At 33.4% G+C, this 6,949-nt stretch overlaps 1 pseudogene; it reads right to left on the bottom strand.

The window, feature by feature from the left end:
• Nucleotides 1–1,849: 1,849 nt before the first annotated feature.
• Nucleotides 1,850–5,211, bottom strand: LOC107611395 (putative proteasome inhibitor; annotated as a pseudogene).
• Nucleotides 5,212–6,949: the final 1,738 nt, after the last annotated feature.

The raw sequence follows: 6,949 nt of genomic DNA, 5'->3' as shown, positions 1-6,949 counted from the left end.
CCAAATTTAGTTTATTGGACCCCATAAGATAAGTATATAACCTTCACATCTCTCAAAATTAAGGTTTACATTTTTAGCACTCAAATTACCAGGAGGAAATGTACTACCGCAAGCTTGCTAGCCATCTACTTCTGCACAAATCAATTATACGCATATATACATAAGTAGCATTAGAATGAATGTCTACCAAAGAGATAAATAAAATAGTTTGATGACTTTTATTTAGAATAACATGAAGTGAATCAAAACATTTGAACAAAACTGCAACTTTTGCTTTTGGAGTCAAACCAACAAGCTAGCTAGCTAATTAATAAGTTCGAATAATATATAGCTTTGGTGGTCATGAATGGAAGAACATGAAGATAAGAAGAAGGATAATGAATAAATATAATGCAGCTGAACTGTGATGGGAGAATGAATGGAATGAAAAAAATTCTAATTGTATTTGATTTTTAATAAGAAGATTTAAAATGATGAATGAGAAATGCTAGAAAGTCATTAAAATTTATTGTTTTTTGTCATTACTTAGTTATTAATGTTTAAAAATATGGGATAAAATATATTATTAGATTATTAGATTATATTAAAGTAATTAAGTTGATTGCTAAGTATTAGCCAAAAACAATAATAAATTTCTCATGATGAATGAACTTTAGGTACAAAATATATAATACAAAGAATATGTATATAAGTAAGGTGATTGCTAGATATATAACATTTGATTAATTAGTCGGATCACGTGCTCCAAATTTTGAATCAAAACATTTTTAATGGAACCCTAGATTAATCCAACCAATCCTATGTAGATGAAAAAAAGAAGAAAACTATCTAGTTATACGAGTAATGAAAGTCTATTTCCACACGAGAAACACCACCTTCGTCTTTGGACTCATGGATGGCACTCTTGAATCTCATGGCGCCTTTGTCTCATTGCGTCTGCGTGACCCTCCTCTGTGGCCATCAACCTCCTCACAGCATCTTCCACTGCTGACGCAGCCACCACCTCACGCCATATTTTTATCAAAGGGTTCAATTGATTTCAGTCTCAATGTTATAAGAAAACAGAGCATTGAAGAAAAGATAACCAAGAAAAATTCAACAACAAAAAGTTAGATCTCATATGCTTGCCTTAAACATGCTATATCGTCAATCTATATGAAGAAGAGAAAGTATACAAAAAAAAAGGGAGTAATGAAACTATTCTAATAGTCTTGCTGAGTATAACTTTCTCATAATATGCTAATTGCTAAAAATTGAAATTAGATATTCAATCAATGAATACTATATGTTATAGATGTCTGGATACACAATAAATTAGAAACAACTACTTAACTAGAGAGCCAGAGCAATTTGAAATAAGAAAAATGTTTGGTAACGGAATGAAAAAGAAAAAGTATAGGGACACAAGTGTCCACGAGTCAAAAATTGAACAACTTAATTAATAATGATTAATTTTAAATTATTTTTTTAAATTCAAAATTTGATTAATTGACATTAATAGCATTTTTGAATCAAAACTTATCCTAATTTATTTTCACTTCCACTCACCATTCACCATACAAAACCACAAATCTTAATTCCTCTTTCCAAAGCCCCACGCTGCCGCGGTTTCGTCTTCGCGCCACTAGCGTCGCCCAGCACAGTCCTCGCGCGCTATCGCCGGTCGTCCTTGCATCCATCTCTGCCATCTCATCTGCCGTTCGCGCAGGAAAGACAACCACCATCGCACTTCTACTTCACCCTCCTCGCGTCCCATCGCGACTCCCCATCGCTCGCCACTCGCCCCCCACGACTCTCCATCCGTCGCGACGCAGCCACCACCAGGTCCCCATTCGCGACGCGCGATCAACTACTCCGATCCATGGCGACTCCTCCACTCGTCGCAACACGCCACCGCGAGTCCCCCCACTATCCACGCAACGCCGTCCAAGACGTCGTCGCTGGCCACCCTGCGACTCTTCTTCTCCTCTTCCTATTTGGTTTTGAATGATTTTTTAACTAGTTTTTTATATTTCTTTTTTCTACATTTCGAATGATTCTTTTTATTAGTTTTGGATGGTTCTTTTTCCTATGTTTTGTATGTTTTTTTCTTAGGATCTGGATGATTCTTTTTATTAGTTTTCGATGATTTTTTTTCTTATATTTTGTATTTTTTTTTCTTAAGATTTGGATGATTCTTTATCTTATGTTTTGGTGCTTTTTGTTTTTTGGAGTTCGAAGTTTTTTTTTTTTTGAAAAGAAGAATTAGTGTTTGCGTAATAAATGATAAAATGCGAATTAGAGTAAGAAGAGGCAATTAATAATTATTAATTTTGTATCTTCTAAAAAAAATTTAAATAACCACTAATTAATGACAATTAATATTATTAATTAGTATAGAATATAATTCAAAAATATTTGTTGGCTTATTATTGACTAGTATCTTCTTAGTTCCCTAGCGACATTGAATGAAAAATAACCAAAACTTTTTTATTTTTGAGATTATTTATTTGATGAGCGACATTTATTAATTGAGATAAGTCTCAAAGTGGTCCCTGAAGTTGCACTCAAGCCTCATAGTAGTGGCTAAACTTAAAAGTTACCCATATTCATCCCTGAAGTTGCACTCTGGGACTCAGACTCGTCCTTCTGGCACATTCCATCCATCTGGCGCAACCGAAAAGCTGAGTTGGCCTTCTTCGTGACACGTTGGCAAAGTAACGGCTAGCTGACGTGGCAGAGTAAACTGTTCTGATTCAATTTGGTCCCTCAATTCAAGTTAAAAATTCTAATCCCCAATTTTAAAGAACCATCTCTACAGTGCTCACTCTCTTCATTCCGTCCACAGAGGGATGAATTGGAGCACCACCATGTCCACCAAATCCAACAGGAGGCTCATGTATCTCTCGCCTTGCTTCTCTTGATCCAAATCTGTAAAGTACAATAATAAAATTTATTGAAGAGGATATCTGATGAAACAAATCATACGTTCAAAATCATCATATGCAAATAATTATTTAATACAAAGTATGAAAGTATAACCAAAAGTTTATTTTCGATATGAGTACAGACTTTGATTTATACAAGTTTCATATCCTGGCTCGAAATTGTGCGTGTAGGTGCTCAGCACAACATTTTGCACCTGTACTTGATTGCAGAACAAGGAAAATGAAGTTCAATTCATTTGGTTATCCTACATGGTTTATTTTGGGCACACAAAAGGACAAGGATAGCTGGGTTGACATGTTCACAACCTCAAGTTGAAAAGGAAGAAGGAAGATTTTACAAAAGGAAAAGAAAAAAAGAGGTGATTGAGACATGAAACCATATATACTGTGGAGGATTACTTGCTGAACTAGAACTGGAGGAGCCATCTAATTTGGCTAAGATATCCTGATTTAATCTTCTCACCAGTTGCTCCAAATTCTTGAACTGCTCAGAATAATTGCTGCTTTCATTTGATATAGTATAATCCCTAACACTGTATGTAGAAAAATCAAAGCACCAGATCATGACATAACCGTAAATTCACAAGAAGTACGATTAACCATAGAAAATTTTAATTTTCACAACATATCTGACACAGAAAAATCTTCACCCAGAAAGACAAGCAGATAACCTTTGAGCAACAAAACTCAATACACACAAGCTTGAAATTTGCAGCATAGAATGAATATACAAAATATTTCTGGTGATTTTTTTATTCCCTTAACTATTCTATCTTAATATTTGATGTGACAAAGAAAGGAATGGGAAAAAAGGTAAAAGTTGACAATACAGAGTACAAACTCTGATTTCAAATGGTTTTCAAATCACAATTCAGTACTTTAGTTTTTACTAAAAAACATGTATGATTTTTTTGCCCCACCATAGCCATTATATTTTAGTTTCTGGTCTTCCTTGATCAAGAATGAAAATTCTATTTAATTAAAAAGAGTAATAAAATAAGTCATCAACAAATAGAAGCTCCGAACTCCAACGCAGCCCAATTCAACATGAACAAAGAAAACCAGGTTGGTCAGTTACAAAAATTTTAATTTTGTAATGCATCAGATGAAGGCAAAATCTTGAAGAACTTATAGCTTGAAGGGGGGAAAAGGAGGCTTACCAAATCTCAAGGTGTGCAGGGTCAGAAGACCCTTCCTTCAAGGTATCAATAAGTAACTTCTTATTCATGACGAGGCACTTTACCAGCACTTTATTTGAAATCTTTTTTGGATTGTCATAAACAAAGGCATATTCTTGGTCTAGTTTGTTCTAGTTCTCTATAAAGACCTCCTCTACACACAATCACGAACCACATATTAAAAATGATCAGTAAATGCTAATTATAAGCTTCAGGCTGCATATATCAATTTGCTACATCTTCTCTTGACACCACAAGGTATCTTCTAACTACAGCTTAATTGACTTAATCCTCAGATTAGATTGCAAAGCCTAATCCTTTGTCTAGTATGGAAGCCCAAGGATAGTGCAGTTTTCCGGCATGAATTGCCATTATTTGTGGTTATCATGGTTCATTAACAGCTACATATCAGTATTTGATGGTTTTCAATAAATCATCAACTCAAGAACAAATAATATTTTAAAGTACATGTTGAACGGCTAAATACACATATTCAATCTTGATGGATAAAATGTTCCTAAAATATTTGAGGATTTAAATTGTATGCACAGCCAGCATAAACAAATCTTAAGTATACATCTAATTATATATTTTCACATTATCAACAATACATGACTCACCTCGTCACTGTGTTTAAAGTCATAAACGATTAGATAATCCTATAAAACTCTCTTACACCGATTAGATGAAAATTGTTCTACATAGTTAGTGCTACAAACTTAGGGCACATTTGGTTTGCCTTTTTACTTTCTATGTTTTCTGTTTCTTGCAAAGAAAGAAGTGAAAACAAAAAATAGAATTGTCAATTGTTTTCACTAAAGAAGAGTTATAATTAATGATATTTGGATATTTCACATAAAATATATCGAAATTAAATAATTTCATTAAATAAAAAAAGAGAACAAAACGGAAAATTAGTGAAAGTGTTACCAGTGGAAGGATGTGAGAGGGTGTCGTCGGAGAGGGCTTGGGAGCCGGTGGCGGTGAGGAGGTAGCCGGAAGAGAGGAAGGTGGCGTGAACGATAAACGCTGCTTTTGTCGTGGTCGTTTAGAAAGGAAGGCCTCGCCGCCCTTTTGACCGCCATCACCGACTTATCCATAGCCATTGTCAGTTTATGATTCTAATGTTTGGGACACTACGTTTCAGCTTTTAGCTTCCGGAGTGAAGAGGAGTCAACAGTGTGTTGTGGTTCTTTTCTTTCTTTCTTTTGAATTTTGACACAGAAGGTGTTTGTTTCTTCGGAGAGAAATTCGGGGAGAGAGGTTTTTAACGTGAAACGACGTCGTTTCATATCATTTTGGCGACACAACAAACATTACGCCGTTTCTGTTTTGCCAACGTGTCAGGAAGGAGGCCAACTCAGCTTTTCGGTTGCGCCAGATGGACAGAATGTGCCAGAAGGACGAGTCTGAGTTCCGGAGTGCAACTTCAAAGATGAATATGAGTAACTTTTAAGTTCAAGGACTATTATAAAACTAGTACAACTTCATAAACCACTTTAAGACTTGTCTCTTTATTAATTGCATTAATAATATTAGTATATACACAATACTTAGGATACATTTACATAAATGACAATTGACAAGTCAACATATAAATAATACACAAAGCCATATGAAAGAAATTAATACCAAAATAGCATTAATTACTAACCTAAATATCGTTGGGAAGTAATCTTTTCATGATTTCACCTATAGTAATTTGACTGCTGCGGATGCGAGGTGTAAAATGAGAAACTTTTTTAGAGAAATTTATTAAAAAGCTTATTTTGCTATCAAAATTTGATGTCGCACTTCTATACTCTTTACAGGTAGAGGTGACAAATGGGCTGAAACTCGCCGAGTCAGTTTACATAACTTACCAAAAAAGACGAGTCAGGTTAAAAATTTGAGATCGCTATAATAACAAAGTCTATCTAATCCACAAACTTTGGCAGATTTTAGCGAGATGGGCGGAATTGCCAAACGGACTTTTGGCTTTAAGATAATAATTGAATTTGGAACGTTACTTTTGTACTTGTATTTAAAATGTTTGTTCTTCGTTTTACTTTAAGTTATAATTTGGACTATATTTAATTGATTAGAGACTTGGACAATGTTTAATTATGTATTTGAAAAATGTTTGTTTGCTTTAAACAATGTTAGTTTTATTATTTTGTTTCAAATTTGAAACCGCCTCAATAAGTGGAGCGGAACTGGACAGACTAGACCGCCAGATAGCAAACTTTTGGCGGGACAGGATGGGGTGCTTGCCACCCCTATTAACAGACATAATCTTACCCACGATATACCTAACCATATTGAAGAATTTGCTTAGCCATTTTGGATAAATTTAATTAATATCTTCTCGAATTTTACAAAATAAAAATTTATATTAAATATAATTTATAAATAAGTTGTTTTATATTTAATTTTTAATCATAAAAATTCTTATTTTAATAGAGAAATGATAAACAATTTTTAAAAGATGCATGAGAAATCATTTTTTAAAATCTTTTCATAAGCATTTTAAATAACGTTTCAAAAAGTTATAAGTTAATTTTAAAAATTATACTAAATATTAATATTGTGATTTTTTATAATTTAAAAGTTATAGAAAGTAATTTTTCGACATTTACAAAAAGAGCGTTAAAACTATAGAGAGAGAAGAAAAAAAAAAGTAAGATTTAATTATAATTACAAGCAAGATTTAAAATTCATTTTCATTTCTGATTAAATTTCCATAGTACTTTTTGAGATTCACGACTTTTATCATTTTAGTCTTTTAAATTCAAAATTCACTATATTAGTCTCTGAGATCCAACTCCATACACCATATTAGTTCCTGAACCTTTTTCAATTTGA

The sequence above is a fragment of the Arachis ipaensis genome, chromosome B8, assembly GCF_059453495.1.
Source record: "Arachis ipaensis isolate K30076 ecotype BB chromosome B8, ASM5945349v1, whole genome shotgun sequence".
Lineage (NCBI taxonomy): Eukaryota > Viridiplantae > Streptophyta > Magnoliopsida > Fabales > Fabaceae > Arachis > Arachis ipaensis.
Note: the sequence above shows the minus strand (reverse complement) of the source record. Positions and strands in the feature narration are given on the sequence as shown.